This window comes from Felis catus, chromosome C1 (genome assembly GCF_018350175.1).
Source record: "Felis catus isolate Fca126 chromosome C1, F.catus_Fca126_mat1.0, whole genome shotgun sequence".
Taxonomy (NCBI): domain Eukaryota; kingdom Metazoa; phylum Chordata; class Mammalia; order Carnivora; family Felidae; genus Felis; species Felis catus.
In genome coordinates, this window is record NC_058375.1 from 98,885,093 (window position 1) to 98,912,060 (window position 26,968).

A 26,968-nucleotide genomic window follows, 5' to 3' on the forward strand; every position below is an offset into this window, starting at 1 on the left:
AACACAACAGTCTCCTAGATATTTATCCAAGACAAGTGAAAACTTACGTCCACACAGAGACCTGTATACAAATGTTTATAGCAACTTTATGCATAATAGTCAAAAACTGGAAACCAAAATTACGAATGAATGAAAATTTGTGGTGTTATTCACGTGATGTATACTATGTTTCATCAGTAAAAAGTAACAAACTACTGATGGATGCAATAACATGAATACATCTCAAAAGCATTATGCTTAGCAAAAGAAGCCAGATACAAGACTACTTACTGTATGATTCTATTTAAATGAAATGCTAGAAAAGTCAAAACCGAAGCTGTTAGTTTTCTAAGAATTTTATGAGATGATTATTAAACACTGCCAATATTAAAATAATATAAACTTACAATTAAATTACATTAAACACAAAGTTGGTAAATACTCATAACTCGTATACTTTCTGGGGCTCCTGAGTGACTCAATCGGTTAAGTGTCCAACTCTCGATATTGGCTCAGGTCACAATCTCATGGTTGTGGGATCAAGGCCCACATCGGGCTGTGTGCTGACAACCCAGGGCCTGCTTAGGATTCTTTCTCCCCGTCTTTCTGCCCCTCCCCTGCTTGCATTCACTGTCTCTCTCAAAATAAATAAAAAAAATATGTATTAAAATTCATAAAGTTTCTAATTATTTTACTACAGTTTATTAACATATATGTTCTTGAGATTAGATCTGTTGTATTTGTATGGTGGGAATGCTATGGGAATTCTGTGTAATGTTGCTGTATTGCACACCTCTTTCCAGCTCTGCATTCAGTGACTGTCATGCTGAGAGCAGGAAATTGACCGTGGTGGGAGTAATTACACCATGGAAATTGACAAATGAAAAATCAGGGTTTTGTTTGATTCTTCGTTTTTCAAGGGAGCAGTTTTAAAACATTTTCCAACACACCACTGAAGGTACAGACAGGAGACCCTTTCTCCTGGAAAGGAAAGAATGTACAGGTTGGAAGAAGAGGCCTTTCTGGGGGAGTTTGAATTTGAACTATCCCTTGAAGAATGGCGAGATCGTAGACCAGCTGAGAAGGAAGGAAAGGGCATGTTAGGCAAGGGAGACAGAACGAAAGGCAAGAGACAGCCTAGTTTGGCTGGAGTGGAGGCTGTGTGCAGCCTTAATGAGCAGTAATGCTTAAACACACAACGGACCCACACTGAGGAAGGTTCAGAATGGCAGATACAGTGGACATCTGCTGTTTTTGTTTTCCTTTCCTCTTTTCTTCCCTTTTCGTAACAGCCACATTGGAGCCAGCCATGTGGCTCCGGTGGATTCTACCCATCACAGAGGATACCCTGCTTTTGTCCTGAGCAGTAGATCCCAGGGAGGGATGCCCAGCCTAGGACGGTCCAAGCAGAGTCCTCCCTTTGATGTCTTTTAATGGACATGGTATGTCAGTGGGTATTTTACTCTTGTCTAATTACTAAGCTTGAAGAATGACTGTCCAGAACTGATGCTGCTTACTTCAGGAGGTGATAGTGGGATCAACACATAACAGAAGCAGAGATAGAAGGAAGAGAGAGAAGTTTTGAAAGTTGCTTTTAGATCAGCTCTTCCTGTCCTTGAGGTTGGATATGTGAACCAATAAATTCTCCTCTTTTTGCCTAACATGGATGAAAATTTGTTTTTTGTCCCTTGCAAACAGACATTAGTGAACAGTACCCCGTGATCAGGATTTTATTATCATGTATTCTTTTTTTTTTTTTTTTTTAGTTTATTTATTTATTTGAGAGAGACAGAGACAGCACAAGTTGGGAAGGTGCAGAGAAAGAGGGAGAGAGAGAGAATTCAAGCAGGTTCCTCACTGTCAGTGCAGAGCCCGACGTGGGGCTTGATCTCACCAACCATGAGATCATGGCCAGAGCCAAAACCAAGAGTCAGATGCCTAACCTACTGAGCCACCCAGGTGTCCCTATCGTGTATTCTTTATTCCTGAAGACCTGAATCTGTGTGTATAAGAGCAAAAAGGAAGGGCCCAAACCTTTCACAGACAGGTGTCCTACTGCTGGGAGAGTCTTAATTCCCACCTTTTATGCAGTCTTAGAGGGCATTCTTGCAAGTGATCTCTCCAGCTTGGAACAGGAGGGACCTTTGAGGTTATCTAGGGCAGAGGTTTGTTTTGGTTTGCAGACTGTGTCTTTTCAGCTGTTGGCTTCCACAGTGGCTCATGGATTGTTAAGGACCCTATAGAAAAGTTCTAGGCTCCCTGCTCCAATGAGAGAAGCTTTGCTTTTTTTTTTTTTTTTTTTTTAAGTTTATTTATTTTGTGGCGAGGAGGGGCAGAGACAGAGGGAGGGAAAGAATCTGCACTGTCGGCGCAGAGCCCGCCACGGGGCTCCATCTCCTGAACCGTGAGATCATGACCTGAGCCGAAATCAAGAGTTGGACACTTAGCCAATTGAACCACCCAGGTGCCCAGCAGCTTTGCTTTTTTCTATTGGGTTCATCTTTAGACTTTATTTGACAAAAGGCTTCCACAGCTTAAAAGAAAGGAAAACAAAGCAAAGGGATCGAATCCAGTTCTCTAATGCCCTTATGGCAAAAGTGAGGGTGATGGCCTGTCTGAGACATACAGCCATCCAAGTGGCAGGCCCAGCATTGGGGCCCACAGGCTCTGGCTCCTAGGGGGACACTGTCCTGCCTGACTTGCTGGGTCTCTTAGACTTTGTTTCCACATTACCCCACGTGAATTCTTCTAGAGCCAGTACCCTGAGGTCAGTGTGCAAAACACCAAGGTTCACATCTGCCCCCTATTTCTAAGAAATGTGTGATTGCCTAGGAATACAAAGTCTGTGAGGGAAGACGGGGTAGAATGCATTCCCATTGAATGCAGTGCACTGCTTTACAGCATCTTCCATTTCTGAGCACTTCACAACAAAAATGATAAATCACAAATTAGAATCATACCTTGTACAGAAACCACATATGCAGTCTAAAATAGACCAAGACTTTGAAGGTAGGTGGTCCTCTGGTCACCTTCTGCACACAGCTGGAACCCTCCCTGCCCTCTCTCATCAGTAGTCCCTTCACTCCTTCTCTAGCACCTTCAGGAGCAGGAAGTGCAGTACATCAGAAACAGCTGTTTCATTGGCAGACAACTCAGGTTATAAGTGCTTTATAAGCAGAAAAAGGTTAAATGAATTTAGTGAGGTTAAATCAGTTGAGATTGAGCCTGAATCCGCTTCTAAATAATGTTTCCCCTTTTCCCTGATTTGACTGGAAACCATATGCAGCCAGTCCTGACCCCACCAAAGCCTGACAAAAGGTTATCCCGTACTTTGACATTTTGATACACCTAAAGTAGCAATTTCATTCCCTTCATTTCCTAGAAGGAACAGAACGAGGTTTCCAAATCCTTTGCTACTCAGAGTGTGTTTGGTGGACTAGCAGGTCAAAACCTGGGAACTTGTTTAAAATGCAGACTCAACCCACCCCAGGCCCAGTGAATCAGAATCCATATTTTAACAAAACCCCTAAGTGATTCCTCAGCCCATTAAAGTTTGAGGAACGCTCTTGCAAATTGCAGCCACTGGCTATAAGAAAGAATGGGGAGAGGTTCTGGCTACCCTCTGTGACACAGAGTTGACCTGCGTTTTGAGTGTTAGTGACAGATCCTGACCGTCTCCAGCACTCCCTCTCAGGGACCAGTGTGGGAGTGTTTATCAGTTTCCAGAGTTTCACTTTCTAAAATAAAAGTGTTGGTTAACTTCACTTGCCCTAGCTGGACATGAAGACATGCCTGAAACCTGGTGTGTAGGGCCCTGCCTTGATGGTTGGAGCAACTGGCAGTACTTATGGAGGCCTGTCTTGCTAATGGCAAGTCAGCTGGAAGCATTTTGGTTTAGGATGGATAGCACGTTGTTTCTACCATGCTGTAGCCTGACATGTCATGTACACTGAAACTGTTTTCTTACGAACTCAAACCCCAGAATCCTCCAAGGAGTGAGCAGAGAAGAATGCTGGAAGGAGAATCCATGCAAAGTGTGTGTGGGGGGGGGGGGGTGACTGCTGAACAAGAATTCTTAGAAACTCTTCCCCCGTGTTTCACCTCACTTGGGATTCTCACCCTGGGGTCCTTCAGTTCCATTTAAAATTCAGGCTCAAGGGTAGACAAAAGTGTTTCTCCTGGTTCTTCATAACAGCTGAGACAATCTGACATTTTCAAAAAGAATTTAACTAAACACTAAGGGAGAACAAAAAGGAAATAATAGCAGACAATACAAATAGTGAGTTTCCAGAGCACTAGTTTCTGATCCTAAAATAACCACATGCCGGTCTTAAGGATGGTGTAATAATTTGCATTATTGTTAAGCAAATATTCATTTCTTACCCTTCCCACTGTGTGTGCAATATACATCCTTGTCACATTGGTGTTGACTTTCACCATGTGACTTTCTTTGACCACTGGAATGTTAATAGACGCAACATGAACAGAGGCCTTAAATGTGCTTGCATGGCTTGCTTTTGCATCCAGTGATCTGCCGTGACAAGGACATGCCTTGGGTAGCACTGAGTCTTCAGCCTGGATCTGAGCATGACACATGGAATGGGCCTGAACCCAACCTGAAGCCAGGAGCCCTGCTTGACCCACAGCCTGAAGCAGAGCCTCCCATGTAGCCCATTCTAGATCAGCTGAATAGCAGAAAAACTGTAGACCATGAGCATAAATGCTGGTGTGGTGATGCACTGAGTGCCGAGTTGACTTGTTTTTCAGCATCATCGTGACAACAGCTGACTGATACGGATGATGCAATGTCACAGGCCCTGTCCGGAATCCCTTCCGTGGAGCAAGTCCTGCCCATCTCACTGCCTGCTACCCACAAGCTATAGCAGAACCTCTTGACCTTGTTCCTGTTACCCAGACAGCAGGGTGAAACACAGGACCTGCCTCCAGCCCCCTTTGGAGGGTGACATTTACCATCCTACTCAGGCAGAACCTCTCCCTCATCACCCACCTCCATAGTAGAAAGCAGCCTTGCCTTGCAGCTAGCCTGGCCCTCTTCTGTTGACCTAGAGTATAAAATGTCTGAGCCACACAATAATTGATGCAGTGAATAGTAAGACCTACTTGCAATTGCAGAAGCCTTTTTTTGCCCACCTGTCCCAGCAGCTTGGAACGCTCCTCTTTCCCTTCCACATGGAGTGAACCCTACTTGTCCCCTCAACTCTCAGCTCCGGTGCCACTCTCTCAGGGGCCTTTCCCAACTGGATCAAGTCCCCCACGGCCAATCCCATAGCTCCTTGCTTCTTCATGGCACTCAGAGATGCCGTTTTACATCTACTCGTGGGAAGATTTGTTTAATGGCTGTTTGCCCCCCCAGACTATAAGCTTCAGGAAAGCAAGGGTAAGCTTCTGGTTGTTTTTGCTCACTGCAAACTCCGTGCACAGCATGTACCTGGTATTCCAAGTCCTTAGTAACTACAAATCGAGTATAGCAGCCTCATTCTCCCTCTAAGCCTCAGAAATGCCCCTTTCCTAGGCAGTTATTTGATTTCTGGGCTTTCCTTCCTTCCTCTAGCACTTTTTATCCCACAGCTCATGAACTTACATGGTTCTCTCCTAATTTCAAGGTCCCTTCCAGCCCCCTAAGGACACACACATGCAGGAACAGAAATGGGATCTTCAATCCCAAAAAGATCTTACCATCTGAATCTTGGATGTGAGGGCACATTCCTCTCAATTACAAAAGAGGGAAACTGAGGCACATTGTTTCTTCCAAGTTTACTCGGTCGGCCATTGGCAGGCTGTTGACAGGAAATTGGTTCTGCCCCTTTTGTTGTCACTGTGGGCATAAATTGTTTTCCTCCTCTAACGATGACTTTGGCACCAAATACCTTTGGTCTGAAACGCTCGCTCCTCATTAAGCAACCCTGGCTTTAGAGGGTCTGTGGGTTGAATAAGGACGGATTGGGAGCCGTCCACTGGCCAGGTGTTTGGTAGCAGCTGCCACTTGCCTTCCTTTGTTTTTTTCCACCATCACTGGTTTGAACCCTCATCGAGAAGGCCACTTTGTCCGGGACGGGAAGGTAATTTAGTCTCGCGTCTGTTTGGCAGCTCCCTGATTACCAGCTGAGCCTGATTACACAGTCTGTGTGCCTGTCCCCAGGACAGACGTGCTGCTGCCATGCTGGAGGAGGAAGGTGGCTCCAACTGTGAAATTGCATTTTGGAATCTCACTTCCAGTGCTTCTCTGTGGCTAACCCAGACCCAGTTCCCGTGGGGAAAGGGCTCCCAGTCCCAAAGTTAATTTCAAAGCTGCTTACTTGCACTCACTTTCTCTGTCCAGCAGGGGGTCCTAGTGGATAGACCAGGCTCTCCTGTCTCTAGACCTGTCTGCCCCTTTCCTTGGATTCCCTGGAGCTTCTTCCCTTTCTCCAGCAAGAACAGCTTCCATTCATGAGTTAACAAGTTTAAAACACTCAGCAAATATTTATTAAGGACTTCTGTGCCAGGAACCTGAGGTGTAGGTTGAGTAAGACACACTTCTGACCGCAGGAGCCCTCACAATCGAGATGGAGACAGCCACGCGGCCTGTTGGGAGTTACCGTAGTGGGAACCCAGAGGAAGAGATTGGTTTCCTCAGAGAAGGGATAGAGCAGAGTAGTTCCTGGGAAGGCTTCACAGAAGTGGCACCATCTTGATGGGGCCTTAAAGGGAATGAGATTTTGTTTCTAAGTGAGGAAGTAATGGCAGGACGGAAGGGCGCTGTGAGTGACACACAGAGGCATGAAAACCCCAGGTGTGTGAACAAACAGCGTGGGTAACCAGTCTGGTGGCGGCGGGGTGGGGGGGTGTTGGACGAAGGTGGGGGTGTGCCTGTAGGAGACACTGTGAGGAGCCTGGGCAAGAGGAGTGTGAAAGATGAGAGGCTGGAAGGTTGGGCTGAGATCAGAGAGTGAAGGGTGCTGTATGACAAGCTGGTCCACCGTGAGGCAGGCGGAGCCACAAACATGGGTGCCTGTTCAACATGGAGCAGGTAGGTCATCAAGCTTCTGCAGGAAAAGATCACTGGTATATGGTAGATTAAAGATTTTTCCTAGAAGTGCCAGTTTCTGGAAGATAAAACACGTGCCATAAATAAACCCAGGAAGATTGTTTTTGAAAGGTCATTTGATAAAGAGGCATTAGGGATACATTGTGAATAATTGTCAAACAAAAAGCTGTGGCTGGCATCCTTTGAGCACTTACGGTGTACCAGACACGATACAAGCACTTTATGTATATTTCTTTCATTTGACCCTTAGAACAACATGATGAGGCAGATACTGGTTTCCCTGTTTGGTAGTTGAAAGTGCCTGGTAGTTGGTAGTTGAAACAATGGGCATTTGGTGAGTCAGGCAGTTTGAAGCCGATCAGTCTTGACTCCAGGGATGGTGCAGTAACTTACATGCTCTTTAGGAGACAGCCAGAATCCTAGGTTAAGGAATGCCAATTTTCTACAGGCATTTGGGAGCCACGGAGGGTTCCGAGCAAAGAGGAGATCTCCTCAGTTGACGATGACTTCTCTGCTGAGCACATAGGGACAGCTTGCAGAACTTGCAGGGGCAGCACTTCAATGAATGGGGCACTAGCAAAGGGAGGCCAGGCCTGTGGGTAGCTCTTCCTGAAGAAAGGCTTTGTGTACATCTCAGGAGCCAAGCTGCACAGAGTGACAGGCTCTGAGGACAGAGGGCTGCCTGTGCACATCGAAGAATGGCACGGACCTGGTTGCCTACTGGTCTTTTTAATCATCCATATGCCTTAAATCACCCCTCAGCAGGAGCATATGCAATTATGAAGGCAGAGAAGAGATCCTAACTTAAATTCCCTATGTCTTCTTGAAACTGAATTCAGCAATCTAAAGACCATCTCGCAGACCTTTACCTTGCCAGTCAGAACACCTAAAATGTGTGGTGTTCCTTAATAAGCAGGGGTAAAACTTGACCACTGCCAGGAAGCTCTCAGAATTCCTGCAGCCTGCGATGCCTTTCACCTGCTGCAATGGAGTTGTTGCCCTGGGATTCCCCATTTCACTGCTTTCCAGCCGCCTTTGTTTTTTTTTCTGACCACCTTTCCAAATGAACCTCTGAATTTCATTCCTGCTCTTCCTGGGGTCTGCAAATCCTCCGTAATGAGTAGCCATCTGCAGATTTCATTTTTATTCAGCTTCCCCTCCCCCTTCAGATTGGTAATAAAAATATTAAATAGGACTAAAGCCAGTGCTGACCCCCACGGCGCCCTGCAAGACAGCCCCCCTTGGGATTGGCTGCCTTTTATCACTGGCCTTTTTTCCCTGTGGTTGTTTGGCCAATTTAGAGCCATCTTCTCTGCCCTCAGCCTGGTCCATCTGAACCGATTTTGAAAATAAAAATATTGAAAGATATTCCAAGATTTTCTAGTTGAAGTCCAGATCTGCATTTTTTTTTCTATACAGCAGGAAACAATTATGGTATACAACAGAGTTCTTTTTTTCTTTTTCCCTAACAGGATATTAAATATCAGCATGTTTTGATGTGATCTGGATAGTTGACAAAATGTTTTATTTTCAACAGGTTCTTTTGAATCCTGTGTTCCTGAGTTAACAATTGCTAATAAGGAATAGAAATTCTACGCAATTTCTCTTTTTGATCACAAACTCAGGCCTGGAGCATTTTGTGCTTTGGTTTCTTTGGGCATAAAAAAAAAGTAAACTGGCGAATTTGTGTTCATAACAAAATCCAAGGAAATATTTGATAGCACTACAAAGGATCGTTTATCGCCTAGAGATGCTTGTCTTCTGATACAAATATTCCCCTGTGTTTGGGGGATCCCACCAAGAGACATGCCACAAAATCCATTTAATTGAAAAAAAAAAAAGACTGTTTTTCTTTTTTAGAAAATAGACTTTATTTTTTAGGGGAAGTTTTAGGCTCACAGGAAAATTGAGAGGAAAGTGAAAATTTGCCGCGTACCTTCTGCCTGCACACACGCGTCGCCTCCCCCACCAGAGCAGTACATTTGTTACAGTCGTTGAATCTACATTGACACATCATTATCACCCAAAGCCTATAGTTTACATTAGGGTTCACTCTTGGTGGTGTACATTCTGTGGGTTTTGACAAATGTATTTTGACAGATGTTTTGACACGTATCCATCATTATGGTATCTCACAGGATATTTTCACGGCCCTAAAAATCCTCTGTGCTCCACCTACTCAGCTCTCCTTCTCCCCAACCCCTAGCAACCCACTGATCTTTTTACCATCTCCACAGTTTTACCCATTTCGTGTTTATTCTACACATTCCACACCTTTAGAAGTCCTAGAAGAGTAAAAGTAGCGTCCTGCTCCTTGGGGACTGCACTTTGCATGTATGAATGTGCTATGAAATATAAATGCATCTGTTCCTGGGCATTTTCTTTTTTCGCTCGCCCTCCTGAGACCTAGGGCTCGTGGAGTCAAAAGCCCATGTGGTAGCATCTGGCCATGAGAAGACATCTTTTCAGGCTCTGTTTATCTTTGCCTCAGTACCCTCATCATAGTAATGAGGATGGACGGAGATTTAAAAGCAAATATGATCTAACAAATAGGCCAGACCACTTTCTAATCCAGCATCCAGAACAAAAGATAGCACTTCCCGGCATTAGCTCACCAGGGGGGGGGGAAACACCCTTAGCTCTTTCTGGAAAGCCTTTTACTTTCTCTCAAGATATGTATGTATCTATTTCTTAAAGTCTTTTATTTGTATAAGGACCCCGGAAGAGAGACCTTGAATACTTGGACCCATATTTTTAAATTTTTTTGTGACATTTTTCTTGGTCAAGAGCTTTAACAAACAAGACCATCCAAACTAGAAACCTTAATAAAAATTTTTACACTACAGCTGAACAAGAGAGCATGAGATAATAGGAACCCCACCATTCTCAATATATTTAAGCTCTATTCTATAGAGAGAAGACGTGATAAAGGGGGAAAGGAGTTTATAATTCACAGAACACCATTATATTTCATCACAAATATATTTGTACTCAAGATATCACCGTAGCTGATAAAGAAATTTCTGAAAATACTATATTATATATACTACATGTAATAGATGGATTTTTCTATACACGTGATATTTGCTTGTGTTATATAGACACATCTTTTTGAGAATGTACTTATAAAAACGTATATAAACATAATTTTACTGGTTAGCAACCTCATTGAAATGGTGATGTGGGCCCTGGGCCTGGCTTTCTTTGTATCTCAGTACATCAGGTCTCAATGGCAATAGAGTGGGAGCTGTCCCGTTTCAGAGTCCCTGAAGCCCAGGTTTGTGTTTGTGTATGGGGAGAGTTAATGAGAACAGAATGGCTTTCTTTCCCTGCTTCCCCAATCCCATCTGTTCAAACAAAAGGCTGAAAGGGAAAGAGAACGGAGACCCTGCTGGTCAAGGGGGGAGGAATAATAACACATATCCTTGGGCAACATTTCAGCACATGCAACCCTTTTATACTGTGCTAAAGCTTTTATTCAGACAAAAGGAAGTCAGGCCAATGTAGGTTCCCTTTTAAAAAAAATCATTATTAAAAAAAGTACATTAGGCCCAAAGGCTAGTTGGTTTGTTTTTTTTTCAGTGACTGCATTTGTAAGTGTAGATTAAAAAATGGAAGATATGTAACGAAGGAGAAAGCAATTTGGTTGTAGTGAAATCTGCTGTGTAACCCACGTGTGTAGGGAGCTGTAGAAGACCAATTTTACTTTGCATGAAGTTCAATTAACAGTATCACAAAAGGAGTAAAAGAAGGCACTTTCTGGTCTTCCTAAGGAGAGTCTATGAAAATATTATAATTTCCAGTGGTGAACAAGAAAACACAATGCCCTCTGCCCCTCAGGTCAATGGCTTGTCAGCAGAAGCCCAGCAAGGAACTCACTGGAAGGTCAGAGCTTTCCCTGGAGCAGTTCATTGAGCTTGACTGGCTCCTAAAGATGGCTTCTAGAATACCAGTGGGGCACCTCGAGGTATTATTTTATAAGGTTTGTTGATACACAGTGCTACTTAGCAAGGCAGAAGAAAAGGCTTTCTGGGGATTACTCCACTACATATAGGTCTAAGCTACTGGGCGCTACCACAGAGGGGAAAGCGAATTTGCCATCAAACGATTAATTTTCTTGTATCTGTACTATAAACCTTATGTTTCAATAAATCAGTCCTCACAGTAGCTGTGTTGCCATCATGTACAGACAGCCTTATCATTCTTTTGGAGGTGTGCAAAATTAATGCTATCTTCTCCTCTCGAGTTAACTCAGATGCTATCACTCCAGTGACAAGGAAGATAAGAGGAGAAGAGATTCGCAGAGATTGCCAAGGAGTGAAGAGGTCTAGGTCACTATATATCTGGGAAAAGAAGGAGACCACATCTTCAAAATACTCACCGGGGGTGCCTGGGTGGCTCAGTCAGTTAAGCATCCGACTTTGGCTCAGGTCATGATCTCACGGTTCGTGGGTTTGAGCCCCGCGTTGGGCTCTGTGCTGACAGCTCAGAGCCTGGAGCCTGCTTCTGATTCTGTGTCTCCCTCTCTCTCTGCCCCTCCCCCCACTCACACTCTGTCTCTGTCTCTCATAAATAAATAAATGTTTAAAAAAAAAATACTTTTCCAAAGGATAAATAAGAGAAAGGAAGAGAAAAGGCAAGTATGAGTGTTAAGAAATGCTATGTTCAGATCTCCTGGGAATTGTGGATGTCTGAGGAAATTTCATAAGGAAATGCCGTTAAGAATCCCTAATAGGCTAATAGGGACACACCAAGGTATAGAGAGCTAATTCCCTAGAAGGTCTACCACCTATCCATGAAAGGCAAACTAGACCTAAATTCTAAGGGGGCACAGACTCTGAAAACGAGACATTTCCTACAAGGGAGCCTTGAAGGTTAGTAAAGCACAAATTTAGCCACTCTTGGTCATCGTGATGGCAATATTTTCTCCTAAGCGTTCCTTTTCATCAAGTAGGCAACATTCAATTATGCATGCAAATGGCAGAGAAAGCAGGGAAAAGGCAGTCCAAAGCAGTGATTGATCAAAACCGTATTATCTGGCTTTCACCTGCTTCATATTATTCTTTTTTACAGTGCATTTTCTTCCCTCATTATTTATTTTTGCTTGGGCTAATTTTAAAATGAGTTTTTATTCCCCAGGTACTTCGGTCAGTGTTGGCCCAGAATGAAAAACACACCCCTTATAATCCGCGGAGGATGTAATCCACGACATTAATAACTGGTGAGCTGAATGCATTTGCCTACTCCATTTCCCTCCTCTATCCCTAAAGGAAACGAGGAATATAAATATACCTACTTTACAGAATAGATGAGCTTTTAAAGGTTTGGCTACAAAAGGAAATTTTTGGGTAACAGAATTAGATTTTGCCATGGACGTTCATCAGAAAAGTAAAGCTGTGTACCAGATAAATAGTCTTGTTCGAGGGGATAATGGGAACCATACTTAAAAGATAATAAGGCTTTAAAGATCACACATTTGAAGGAAAGGTGGTCAAGGCTACCCGTTGGGGTGTGGCTACCATTATACCATCCACGCTAAGTCAGAAGAGAAATACAGTGTGGTTGGTACAGACTCCTTAGTTAGCACAAGGACTCCTCTGCCCCCACTCCCAACCCTACAGTTTCAGGCACCTTTAAGGAATGTTTGGCTCATTTTTGCCATCGTTATGGGTAAGGTTGTCACACAAGTACGCGGGACCCCTTCTCTCTACCATCCTTGACAAAGTGCGCATACATTTAGAATGAGCGGCTGTCTTCTGTGCATTTGACTTCAACTCAGATACATGGATGTATTCCATAATCATTCACTGTGAGGAACTGAACAGAGGCTGCAAGTGATTTGGAAAGGCTGGCACCCAGGTGCATATGAGGGAGCAGATGACACGGTCTGCCAGGTTTGAGGCTTGGATATTTATTTATCCTGAGGGTGGTGAGGGGCTTCTGGAGGTAGTAAACAGGTGACTACAGCAGTAGTGCCTCTCTTCTTTATCTGGTGTAACTGAACTTTTCCTCATGAAATGAATGCGTGGCATTAAGAGATTCCTGTAAAGAAGCAGCAGACAAGCAATCAAGAGAATGGTGGGGCCAGATCGTCTACTCTTGCCCTGAGCTCTCAGCCACATTTTGGGGTAAAAACAAAATGGATATACTTAGCTCTGACAAGAAGACAAAATAATTAAGATTTGTCAAGATACTTTGAAATACGGGTTAGTAACATTAACTACAGGGTACAATCCATAGGCTTATATTGTGTTTTCATGAAATGAGGTATCTTTTTGGCCAAGTCTGCCATGAAAATCTAATGGGGAGAGGGGTCAAAAGGTACAAACTTCAGTTATGAAATAAATAAGTCCTGGGGATAGAATATATAGCAGTATGGTGACTATAGTTAATAATAATGCATATTTGAAAGTTACTAGGATCTTAGAAATTCAATTGCAAGAAAAAAATGTGTAACTGTGTGTGATGATGGATGTTAACCAGACTTACTGTGTTGATCGCTTCAAAATATGTATGAATATCGAATCATTACGTTGTACACCTGAAACTAATACAATGTTATATGTCAATTATACCTCAATTTAAAAAAAATCTAGTGGGGGAATAAACCAGGCATAGAACTCCCAACTCTGCATTATTGCATCGTGAGTTGTTTGTTTGCTTTTTAATGAAGTATATACAACTACGTTGCTCTCACTAAATGTATCGTTATGAATGATAATATTAAGAGTATAAAGAGTTTTTATGCCATTGATAAAGTAAGATAATTTAGAAGTATTTTACCTCATCTTTGTTGTTTTTTCTAGTTACTGGCTGTAGAACACATCGCTCCCAAACTTAGCAGTTTAGAGCACCGACAGTATTGATCCCACTTAACCATTTTACAATGTGGGCAGAGCTCAGCAGGGATAGCTGGTCTCTGTTCCACATGGTGTCACCTGGGTCGGTTCAAAGGCTGGGACCTACATCATCCCGTCAGGGAGTTGATGGGGACTGTCAGCTCCTGTCTGCCTGGGCCATCTACCCTTCTGTTTCAGCTCAGGGCCCCCAAGGCACACATCCCAAGAGAGAAAGAGCCAAGCAGAGTGGTATCTCCTTTTATGACCCTGTCTAGCTGGGGTAGCCACAAACTTGCACCCAGGTTCAAAGGGAGGGAACACAGACATCACCCCTCAACGAAGGAGTGTCAGAAAGAATAGGTGGGAACAGAGGATGTTGGTAATAGCCATCTATGGGAAATCCGGTTTTCCAATTGGTCATTTTTATTATCTTGCTGTGTTTTATGTGCTTTACACAATACGTCAGTATATGTTCACATTTCACCCGTAACCATGTATATATTTATGAAATTGTCCACATGTTTTATAAATTAGGGCACATGATAAAAATCATTTGAAAACCCTTAATTAGAGGATTGAAGGCAAATAAAACATTGTGTATTTGCATAGCATGGCAGGCACTCAGCATATTTTAGCTTTTGGGTTCTTCCTCATCGGCCTTTAGATTAGCAGAAAGGTTAGTACCCTGTAAAAGCAGTGTTACTAGGATTCCTCGCCTTAATTAATCTCTCTTTCCCCTATATTCTGATGGTATACTACGCCTTTGGTGCCACATTTCTCACATTTTTTTTTCTCATTCAAGTTATGTATGTAGATATATAAGACCAAGTCTTACTCAGCTCTGTGTACCCAGCAGCTACTAGGATGCTCTGTACATGGTGGGTGTCCCCTCCTCAAATACCGAGTAGAATGGAGTTGCCAGAGATTTAGGACCTTTCCTCCAGGGAGGAAGGTGGTGGTAGGAGAGCTGATTAGCTTAGGAGAGAAGGGAGAAGGGATGTCTGATGTCTGTTCCTCTGACCAACAGCTCTCGCTATCATGTCCTATATGTCTTCCAAGCCAACTCTGAGGGCCATAATAGTAGGGCAGAGGAGAATGACTAGGCCCTTAATCCAAAGAACAGTAAATAGCTACTTTTCACCTTTGGCACAGTTGCTGAGGTCTCTGATCCCATAGCTCATGGCGAATGGAAATAGGTACAGATTATCAGTCATGACATGTGTCACTGACTGAATAAAACTTTGAGCCAATTGATTCGTGGCTTCCTCATCTGTAAAGGGGTGAGTTGTTTTCATAAGTTCTCAGGTGCCCTGCAGCCCAAAAAAGTTGTGGTTCTTCAAACCCTTGAGGTATGGTTCTGTGTGGGTGGTCATGATGGTGAAGTAAAGGTGCTGATCCTGAATCCTGGTCAAGGCATGGTGCTGTTCTGCAGGCTTGTGGCTTAATGAAAACCATTAAAAATACAGATTATTCCCCAGTGCCTAGCATAGTACCTGGCCCAATGTAAGTGCTGGAATATTTATTGAGTATGATATAATAAAGAACACAGCTGGTCTTTGTCCCTGGTTCCTGGCACAGAGTTTCAAAAATCCTTGGAATTTCCCATGTGATAGTAGAGTCTTTTATTATCCTAAGAGCCCCTTTGACCATACCTGAGTTTATGCTAATGAGGTGACTCTTGATGGGCCTTAAATAGTTTCAAGGGAGGGACTGGTTATGTCAGAAAAACCAAGACATGGTTATGATTAGAGTATGGAACTTTCTTTCAACCCCACCCCCTGACCTCTGGGGCGAGGAGCAGGGCTGGAGATCGAGTTCGCTCAAGCGGCCTGTGATTTAATCAGTGGTGATAGTACAGTGAAACCCCAGACAAAAACTGAAAACCGGCGCTGAGGAGAGCTTCCTGGTTGGTGAAGAAGTGGATGTGCTGAGAGGGTCATACGCCCAGAGAGAGCAAAGAAGTTCTGTACCTTTCCCGCAAGAACTTACCCTATGTACCTTCAGTGTTTGGCGGTTTCAGAACTGTAGCCTTCAGTCATTCTAGTGAATTGTCAAACCTGAAGAGGGGCTGGGACATTGGAACCCCTGAATTTGTAGCCAAGTCACACACAAGTGCAGGTATCTGGGGATCCCCCTTGCAACTGGCATCTGAAATAAGGGCTATCTTGGGGACCTTGCTCTTTATCTCGTGGGATCTGGTACTACGAGTAGTTAGAATAAAAGGACTTTACCCTTAACTTCTTGGGTCTGTGCTAACTCTGAGTAGTTAGTGTCAGAATTGAATGGAATCATAGGACACCCAGTTAGTGTCAGAGAATTGGTGTTGGAACGTAGTAGGTATTTGTATCAGTGATAATAATGACGTTAGTGAGCACTTACTCTGTTCCAGGCGCTCTTCCGAGTGCTTTACATATGTTACCTCATATGACCCTCATGACAAAATGGTGAGACAGAAGACATTATTATCCCCATTTACATGTAGGAAACTGAGGCACAGAGGTGGTAAGTAATTTCAGTGTCACGCAGATGGTAAATAGCGAAATTGGGATTTAAGCCCAAGCAATTTGGCTTCAGAGCCCACATCCTAAACCACCACCCCCACAGTCTCACTGTTCAGCTCTCTCTTCTGCACCCTCAGGCAGCTAGCTGATGCAAAACTAAAAGTCAGACTTGAAGATGTCGGGCATGTCTGATGGCCAATATTCAGAAACATGGAAAGGATTTCTTTTAAGACACTTTATAAAAGAGGCTGTGATGTAGTTGCCGGTTCCCTGAGAATTGAAATGATGCCACATGCCTCATCTCAACTCAGATATTAAGTGTGAAATTCCTCAGACCCTATTAATCAAAGCAATCACCAGAATCAATATTCATTAAACAGCCATGTGCATGAACAAAAGTTAATCACAAAGAAGGCATAGACACTGCTCCCAAGTTGGCTCTACCCAAAAGGGAAGATATCACTAATGGAGACAAACCTTCCTTCCTGTCTTGGGTAAATAGAGGGTAGAAGGGACTCCCACTTATCTGGATGGATTTGAAGCACTCCACATCTGCCCCTGTGCCCTCCTCATATCTCTTCATATGTAAAGTATTTTCTATTCGGAGGACAGAGCAAGACTAGATTAATAGCAGGGCTGGTGACCCCTATCTGTAAAGGGCCTTGGCCTCTCATAAAAATACTTAATAGAGTTCTTTCCCTTTAATTGCATGCCACAATCTTTGGGGGCCCATCCATCTCTACGGCTGCTCCAGGCACTGGCCTCCCTTTGTATGGTGGTTCTGCCTAAGTGTGGAATCAGCTGATGAGGCCAGGGGTCCCAAGGCAGTACACCATCTGGTCAAGGTCATGGGTGGCAGATTACCAATTAGGAAGCATGGCAGGGAGGATGTTGTGTGGCTTGGGGCCAGGAATAGATGGTGGATCAGCCATTAGTAAGGGAACCGGTGTAGGTGTTGCAACAGATTAATACACAAATCTTTGCTCCCAGGGGATCCTGCATGAAATCTTAGATTTGGTCACTAGGAGCTTTCAGAGGTGGATAATGAAGCAACTTTATTAAAAGATGAGCACGTGCTTAGAGCAGTGAGTCTCAAATTTTTATGTGCAAATGAATCACCTGGGTGTTTTGTTAAAATATATTTTCTAATTCAATGGGTCTGAGATGGGCCTGAGATTTTGCATTTATAAAACACAAGAGATGTTGGTGCTCTGGGCCAGGGACCACTCTTTGAGTAGCAAGGTCTTAGAATACATCTTACCTGCTTCTCTCTTCTCTTCAGAATACCTCTTCTGCAGTAATCAACATCATTGGAACCTGGTTTCCATAGATGTGCCTTCTACCCAACTCCTTAGATTAAATGAGGTCCCTCTCATATGTTATGTTGAATAAGAAAGATCTGGTTTCTACACTTTTTTTTTTTTTTACTTCTCATTTTCATTTTAATTATACAAATAATGTGCGAATATATCTGGAATATTTTAGCCAGCTCAAATATCATTTAATCTGAGAACCCTTTTAAGACTAAGAACCATGATACCATTATTATTCTCAATAAAGGTAATAATAATTCTTTGATATCATCTAATCTCTAATTCATGTTTAATTTCAGGTAATTTCCCCCCAAATGTCCTTTTATGGTTTGAATAAAGATCTAAATGATCTCTACAAAATTACATTTGGTTGGTTTGTATCTTAAATTTCAATTTATCTTCATCTCTAATAGCTCTTATTATTAACCAATTATTATTGGTATTAATAATAACAATTATTATTATTATTTTGGAATTCATCCCATTTATTTGTTGAAGAGACTAGATTATTTGCACTGTACAACTTCCTTCGTTCTGAATTTGTCCGATTGCATCCTCTTGGTGTCATTTAACCTGTTCCTTTAACCCCTGTATTTCCTGTTATTGGGTAAAGCTGACTTAATTAGATTCAGTACTTTTTTTTTTTTTTGCCAGTAATACTCCATAAGTGGTGCTATGTGCTTTCTACTCTGTCACGTTGGGAGGAACGTATGACGGATTGTTTCACTTTTTGAGATGTTAGGATTGATTGGCCACTGGGTTCAGATGATGTTAACTTGACTGCTGTGAAGTCCACCATCAACCTTTTGTGCCTGGTGTTAGCCTTCATTGATGACACTTGTCTGCACTCTGTGCTTCCCTATCACACCACTTTATTTATCAGTTTTCTCTGCTTTATGGTGGATCCGTTCAAGGCAGAATTATGTCTCTCTCTTTAGCCCCTAACCAAGTACCTGGCATATAGTGGGTACCCAATAAATAATTATTGACTGAGTGAATTCTGCCTCTAACATCTCCTGAGATCAGTGGATGCCTGCCAGAGATCGGCTCTCAGGTTACATCCTTTCTAGAAGGTATGCAGGACTTTTAAAGGCTTCGTAATATCAAAGGCATTCCTTCCAGCAAGGCTGCCACTTTTGAGTTTGATGTCATGTCAGAGAAAAGGTATTTAAGACATCACTGGAGTTCTCAGGTCCCCTGGTGCCACAGAGGAGATAAGGAGAGACAAGGAAGAGTCTTTGTCAATCTTTGAGTCAAGAAACGGGTTTGGGGGTCAGACATATGGTCACAGGCAGAGACTTCCTGAGGGGCACAGAGAAGGGCTTGCTTTGGGAGAGAACCAAGGGATATTCCAGGCAGCAGTTTCTTACGTGACTGTGTGCTCATTTGAAGCATGATAACCTCTTTTCAGAGTGGAGGAATCACTGATGCTCTCATTGAACTTTTTTCTCTTTCTTCAGAATGTCTTTGAATTCAACAGCTTTTGTGTGGAACAGTTCCTCCAAACTGTTCAACTTGTGCAGTGATAGATGATCTTTGAGCTTTTTTAGTACATTTGTTTTTTTCTTTAAACTTTTAATGTTTATTTATTTTTAAGAGACACAGAGAAACAGAGCACAAGTGGGGGAAGGACAGAGAGAGAAGGAGACACGGAATCCTAAGTAGGCTCCAAGCTCTGAGCTGTCAGCACAAAACCTGATGCAGGGCTCGAACTCACAAAGAGCAAGATCATGACCTGAGCCAAAGTCGGACGCTTAACCGACTGAGCCACCCAGGCGCCCCATTCTTTAGTACATTTGTGACAGGGAATAAGGGGTGGGGGTTTGCTAAAATATCCTAGCTGAGGGGGCAACATCTTAGCTTTTGGAGACTGAAGGGGAAACCACAGCATGTCCAGTAGGAGGAGCCCTTATCAATAAAGATGCCACGGTATTTTAAGATGAAGAGGAAATGCTGAAAGAAGGTCGAAGATGGGCAGTGGTTCGATTTAGAACGTTCAACTCTCCGATGGGGCAAAAGCAATATGTATTCAGTAGAAATTATACTTTGGACTTTGAATTTTGATCTTCTCTTGGGTTAGGGATATGCGGTAGGATGCTGGAGCTCTCAGTTGGCCACATGATCATGAGGGTGAACACCCATTGCACTGATAGCCATTCTGCATGCAGCCGTTCTGTTTTTCACTTTCAGTTCAGTAGTTAGTAAATTACATGAGCTAGATATTCAATACTTCATTATAAAATACACTTTATGTTAAGTGATGTCGCCCCACCGTAGGCTAATGTAAATGTTCTGAGCATGTTTCAGGGAGGCTGGGCTAAGCTATGATGTCTAGCAGGTAGGTAGGTTAGGTATATTAAATGCATTTTTTGATTTAATGATATTTTCACTTTATGATGGGGTTTATCTCAATTTAAACCCCCTTGTAAGTCGAGGAAGGTCTGTATCAGCTGAGGTCCTGAAGTCACCGCCTAAAAGAAATATGTGAGATTAAAAGAGAAATGCTAACTTCCCAGGTTCTTCCCCTGTTTCTCTCTTTCTCTGATTCACAAGTTTAAACTTTAAATGAGTGGTTCTCAACTGGGGATAATTTTGTCCCCCCCACCCCCGCCAAGGGACAGTTATCAATGTTGGTGACATTTTTGGTGATGAGGACTGTGGAGTTGCTACTTGCATCTGAAGACTACAGGCTGGGGACACCACTAAGCACGCTACCATGCACAGGACAGCCCCACAGCATAGTATTACCTCGTCCAAAATGTCAGTAATATTGAGGTTGAGAAACCCTTGCCTTAAAGCAGTCTTGTCTGTTCACCAGTTGTCCCTTTCAGTGGTACAAACTCTCCGGCTCTTCAGTTTAGTGTCTTCTAACTGAATTCCTAAATTCCCACTCTCAAATTCCTTGGAGTCTTTCTTCAGAGTTATCCAAGGACTGGAATATCCAGGAAGTTCTGGAATCTTCAAAGTCAGGTGTCCCAAAATGCGTTTCTCTTTTACTAGCCAAATCTCTGCCCCTCATGCCCATCCCAAAGTACTGTATTCCTCTTTGTGTGTGTTTTTTTAAAACTCTGTTTTTCATACCTCATATTGTTTTAGGAAATAGAGAACAGAAATAGAGAGAGCAACTAACGAAACAAATGAAAACATCTCTGGTTTGGGCGCCTGGGTGGCTCAGTTGGTTCAGCGTCCAACTTTGGCTCTGATCGTGATCTTGTGGTCCGTGAGTTTGAGCCCCATGTAGGTCTCTGTGCTGACAGCTCAGAGCCTGGAGCCTGCTTGGGTTCTGTGTCTCTCTCTCTCTCCCCCTTACCCGCTCACCCTCTGTCTCTCTTTCTCTCAAAACATTAAAGCAAGGGGCGCCTGGGTGGCGCAGTCGGTTATGCGTCCGACTTCAGCCAGGTCACGATCTCGCGGTCCGGGAGTTCGAGCCCCGCGTCAGGCTCTGGGCTGATGGCTCAGAGCCTGGAGCCTGTTACCGATTCTGTGTCTCCCTCTCTCTCTGCCCCTCCCCCGTTCATGCTCTGTCTCTCTCTGTCCCAAAAATAAATAAACGTTGAAAAACTTAAAAAAAAATGTTTAAAAAAAAAAAACATTAAAGCAAGCAAACAAGCAAGCATCTCTGGTTAAAATATATATTCTTTCTGAATACTCCCTGTGTTCTCTATATCAGAGTTAAGGAAGGTCCCCCTAAGGTCCAGTTAATCAGGGCCTTTGGGGGACCACTTGTATTCAAAATTAAGAGATTAACACTTGACTGGAAAGGCTAGGACGTTTTAACCTTTGCTGAATTGAAGAGCAAAAAGCTATGGCATCTCTAGCATCACCGAGTTACCTTAAATATTTTGATGAAGGTAGTTGAAGACCCAAGTGATAAAGTTGGGAGACTTACGGAAACTCTCAAGTTTCTCGCTCTTTTCCTTTAAATAAAGGGTTGTTTCTAGAATCTCTTCCAGCTTCAGACTCGGAGTCATTGTCAACTCTTAGGAACAGGGGGCTAGACTGAAAGTAGTCAGAAGAGACACAAGCTAAGAGGGCAGGACTAGTTGGAAATAACTTCTAAGCAGATTTCAGTGGAAGAGGAGATGGTAGCAGAAGGCATACTTTCCTCCTTTATGTCCTTCTCTGGAGATTGTTGTCTTTTCTTATTCAGGATCCTGGTCATACACGGAATGTGAGATCTTGAAAACACCTTAATAGCCTGCAGTGGAGTGCAGTGTATCTCCTGACTCAAGTCTCCACCCTCACCTAGTAATGTTTCCTGTACTGAGAATGCTGGAAAAATTCCTAACCTTCCCTCAACAGCTGGGGTCTGGCATCCACCTTACGTGCACGAGCAGCATATGGATTGTGGAAGTGAGGGAGGGGCTGTCGTCTTGCTCCAGTGGTTGTTGTTGCTGAGCAAGGTCAAGGACAGAGGGAAGGCCTGCAGCAGTGTCATTCTCTAGCTTCCTGACGTAGAAAGGTGGTTTGGAGGAAGTAGCAGAGGATGTAGACCCTTGGTTAGCAGGCATGGAAGTACAGACTTGAACTCTATAGTTCTAGTGCGGGCTTTCCAGAGCTCAGCCTAGAATCCAGTCTAGCCCTTCCAATAACTTGCTACCACTGCGTTTCTTGTATTAAGTTCCTTTCTGCTTACAGTACCCATATTTCTGCTGTCCACATTGAGCCGTGCCTCATACAAGGTCATAAACAGGTGAAGAACCCCCTGTCTTGCTTCCCACTGATCTAGGTGCAGTACTGAGGGCCCCGGTATACTGGAGAGAGGGAGATAATGAAGAGGAAGCTAAACCAGGACATGGCAGGGCCTGGGGAGATGCAGAGTGGCTTTACAAATGTGTATAGGGATGTATTCTGAAAAGTCATTCATTTAACTGAAATACTGTAAAAAAGTTCCTGATGCCTAGGCTTGGAGTTGAAGCCAAGAATGGGTTTGGACTGCAAGTTGAGCAGAAATACCTATTGGTCCAGATCCTTTTCTGGATAAATGTGAAGAGAAGGTGGTTGCCACTCATTTGCAACATCTCACGTTCTGTCAACAAACCGAGCAAGTGGTAAAGTGAGGAGGAAGGTTGCGCACAGAAGGCTTGTATTCACATCAACTCGAACCTCAGATTTCCTGGCTGTAGATCATACACATTGCTGAGAAGCTTAGTTTCCCTGTTGTATCACAGCATGTTATCCGAATAACCTATAAATTTACACCATAGTGATGTATTATGTTTCTAGGGCACACTGTAGATTCTCACATCTGTTGTTCAGGACAAATTCTCTTTTACAGAATCTGGAAATTGCCAGCAGTTTTGACACAACTATCTGGCAAAAGAAACAAACTGGAGGGGCAGAGGGAGGATATTACACTTTCTGCAAGAGCTGAAAACAAAAAGGTAAAATGCTTTGTTGGATAATAGAGGTCAGAACCAAAGCAAGCTCCTAGAGGCCACAGGGAGAACAGCAGAGCGACCCTGGATTCTGGAGAAGCTGGAAAATATTCTCCCAGCATTCCAGGTGTCTTTGTGCCCTCTGTGTGGTACACAAAGTATTCCACTTAGGTTGTTTTTGCAGGATCTGACTCTAAAGTTGCCTCCTCTGGGGTGAAATACTGGGTTTTGGGCTGTGTGCTTTTCTGCTGTCACCCCTTGGTGGGATGTGTCAGGGGTACCCAAGACCAGCCTCAGGCTCTGTGGTTTGTTAGAGGAACTCCCAGCATTCAGGAAAGCTCTTATACTTGTGGTTAGAGTGTATTACAGTAAAAGGATGCAGATTAAAATCAGCAAAGGAAAAAGGCATATGGGGCAAAGTCCAGGAGACACCAGGTGCAAGCTTCCAGATGTCCAGTCCCAGTAGAGCTGATGGGATGTGCTTAATTCTTCTGGTAGCAGTGTGTCAGAACATATGCGAAGTGTTGCCAACCAAGGAAGTGCACCCCAGCCTTGGTATCCAGGGTTTTTATTGGGGAGGGGGGTCTGTCATGTAGGCATGCTGTGCTGTGTGGCTGACCTCAGCTACTCAGACTCCATCCCCAGAGCAAAATAGGTGTTCACCACAAATCACATTGTTAGCATAAACTATCTGAACAAACTGCTAACATATGGCCCAAGACTTCGGGCATACAGAAACACTCTTATCAGGCAGAATATTCCAGAGACTCTAGAGCTCATCTCCCAGGAGCTGGCCAGGGGCCATCCTAAATCAGGTGTTTCTTGGGAATATGTAGAGCTTGAGAGACTCAATCCTCCTGAACTAACCTTTTCCTGCATGTGGAGAGGGTTACACCCTCCCTTGGCTGGTGGCTCCAGGACTGAAGCCTCACTCCGTAGATACTTAGCACTCCCCCAAAAGCAGTGGTTTGGGAACCACAGGTATCCACACAGGCTGTGTGCATTGAACATAAGGATTGACTGGTATCCACCTACCTGCAAAGAGCCATTTAGAGTGGAAAGCCTGCTGGTAGAGGAAACTGGACATGAGGCATCCTTGAGGGTGCCCCAGCCCTTTGCTCCCATCTGGAATACTTACTAGGAGTCCCTGTGTTACCCGTAAACATTTTCCAGATCTTTTTCCCACTCCTTGGCCTCTCTGTTGTCCCAAACGTGTACCAGTAGCCTTCTCCCTCAACTTCTGGCCCCCTGTCTCTTCCCCTCTGCAGCCTGAGAGAGCTTTATTAAATATAAGTCTGCCCTTCAGTGGCTACCCATGTCTTGACTCTGAGTGGAATGTTCTCTTTCCCCTACTCTCCAGCCTCTGCCTCCTCTGCCTCTCGTCTCTGCCTTTGGCAACCCAAGTTGCTTCTGGTCCTCAGTTCAGAGTTCATCATTTCTCAGGCAGGCCTGTGCATTTGCACCAGCCCTACTGTCTGGAACACTGCTGTCTTCTCACTTCCTCACCTGAGCCCAGCCACCCTTCTACTCCTTCCAGATTGAGCCTACATATCACCTCTGAAAGTCTTCTTCAGTTCCCCCTTCACCCCCACAAGCCAGGTTAGCTGCCCTCCCCTGTTTGCTTGTCTGCCTCCCCTTCTAGACTGTTCTCACTGAGGGCAAAGATGGCGTCTTGTTAATTTTTTTATTCTGACTACCCAGCACCCTCCCTACCACATAGTAGGTGCTCAGTAATGGCATAATATATGAATAAGTGAGTGACTGGACTAATAACTGAATGAATAGATGTGAGCGCGAACCCAACTTGAGCCAGACACATCTTGCCCGCCCTGTGAGAAGTCGATCTACCGTGTAGGCAGTTTCACGCACCAGCCAGAAGCATCGACTTTGCGAGTGTGCGTGTCTCAGCGCTGCCCCTTAGTAGCTGTGTGAGCTCAGGCCGGTTACCTAATCTCTCTGAATCTGTTTCATTATAGTAAAGCAATATAGTGATACTTTGAACATTAAGTGACCTGAGGCCTGTGAAGCGCCCAGTACGGGGCCTGCCACATAGTTAGTACTTCATATAGGGAGGGCTTTTATTGCTCCCAGTTCATTTGCTTCCATGTCCCATCTGGTCTCCCACCTGGACCAAGTGGAAGAGTCCTCATTGCTATAACTTTCCTGAATTTCCAAGTCTCATGGTCAGCGGGTGGGAAAGTGTCTTGTTCTCCTGAGACTGGGATGTTAGTGGAGAGGTAGGGGAGCTAAGTCTTGAGACTGCTGGCGTTGTTTACCTGGAGCCTTTCCTTCTAGATCTGGTCACTGGTGCCCTTGACTCCAGGAGCTAATCGACCACCAGGTCTTCTGATTCTACCTGCTCAGAATTCTAATGCCAATTGTCATTGCTGCTGCCAATAGGCTTGAACTCAGGCCCTTCTCCCTGAGCTCTAGTCCATTGAAATCATGTCCTCTCCTATTGCCTCTCCCCTAACCATTCTGCCCCTGACCCATCCCCAAACTGCTGTCCAGTTCACCGTCCTCAGGGGGCCATCATGAAGGCTAAGTAGGTGAATGCCTGTGAAGTGTTTAGTGGGATGCCTGGATCACAGTGAGTACTCCATAAAGGGTCAGTATTATTAGATCTGATACTATCATTCCTCTGCTTAAAAGCCTCCACTGGTTCCCCACTGTGTACAGAATGAGCTCCACGTTCCTGAGCACAGCATTCAAGGCCCTCAGTGATCAGAACTCCACCTACCCTAACCCTTTTCAGCTTTGTCCTTGTCTTACACCACTGCTGCCCTATGGAATACCTTTTCCTATTTGGCCTGTCGAAACCTGCCCACTGAGGCCCAGTGCAGATACAATTTCCATGAAGCATTTCCTGATTCACTTGGTTGTAATTAATCATCTTTTCTTTTGGACTCCCATAGGGTGTAATTTATATTTCCACTCTACTCCTTTTGGCTCTGTGTTTGCTTTGGTTAATCTGTCACCAGATTTCTTTCTTCCATTCAACTAGAGGATAAACCCACAAATTGTTAGCTGAATTGTTGACTATAGGAGATGTTGGCACCTGGCGGTAGAAAATACCTGGGTGGGGACAGAGCACATGTGGGAAACAGCTGCAGGAGAGGCTGTTGGAGTTGAATTGAGAGAAGGTGTGTGGGGGCAATATGCCAGGGCAGCTTGTCAGGGCGACCATGCTGGCTTTCTAGGCGCTGGAGATACACGGCAGCCAATGGTCCTGGGAAGGCGTCTGCTCTTTAGAGAAGATGTGGACCTCATCTGAGTGGAGTCAGATTAAAGATTAGCCAGCTCCACCACTCCGTGCGCCGTGCTGCCTCAGAGACACAAGACCATGGTGGCACTCCCTCCTCTCACTAAGGGGTCACAGAGTTGAACACAGGCTCCACCCCACAGTTGGCCGGCAGGCAGGCGAAGGACAGAGTGAGAGGGAGGGAAACCCCTCTCTATGCACCCAGTGTCTGGGGGTGCGGCGGGTGTTTCCACCTGCACATGGCTTTGAAGGGAGTCCTCTGGGCCTGTGATGGGCAAGAGAGGCTACGTCTTGGGGCAAAGGAAAAACGTATCCAACTCATCCTCTGTCACAATTCTGTCTCAGACACAAAGCTGCTCCCTCTTTCTTGCTGGCTTTTCTCTTGTTAATTCCTTCTCTCCTCTTCTTCCTCGCGTGTCTGAGTCACCTTACGCCACCTTGCCTTTGGTAATTGTCCCAGTGCCCAGACAGCAGCTTCCTCATTCCAGGCTAATGTTCACAAACATAACTTATTTTTCTAGAGTAAGTATGTGGTAATCCCCGATGACAAGTATCAGGAAAGCCACATAAGCGGTGTTTCTATCACACAGGATTTGGGAATGAAGGATCAGAGATGTGACTGTCCTGATACTGACTGTGTCTACACTC

At 44.2% G+C, this 26,968-nt stretch overlaps 1 long non-coding RNA gene across 3 annotated transcripts in view; it reads left to right on the forward strand.

Moving 5' to 3' along the window:
* The window catches only part of LOC109502550, a 112,130-nt gene that overhangs the window by 11,113 nt on the left and 74,049 nt on the right, over positions 1–26,968 (forward strand). For 2 of the 3 annotated variants that reach the window (XR_006582900.1, XR_006582901.1), the window contains exons 2-3: positions 12,167–12,248; positions 22,959–23,064. This is a non-coding gene — a long non-coding RNA (uncharacterized LOC109502550). The remainder of the gene's footprint in view (positions 1–12,166; positions 12,249–22,958; positions 23,065–26,968) is intronic. The other variant, XR_006582899.1, reaches the window with a different exon arrangement.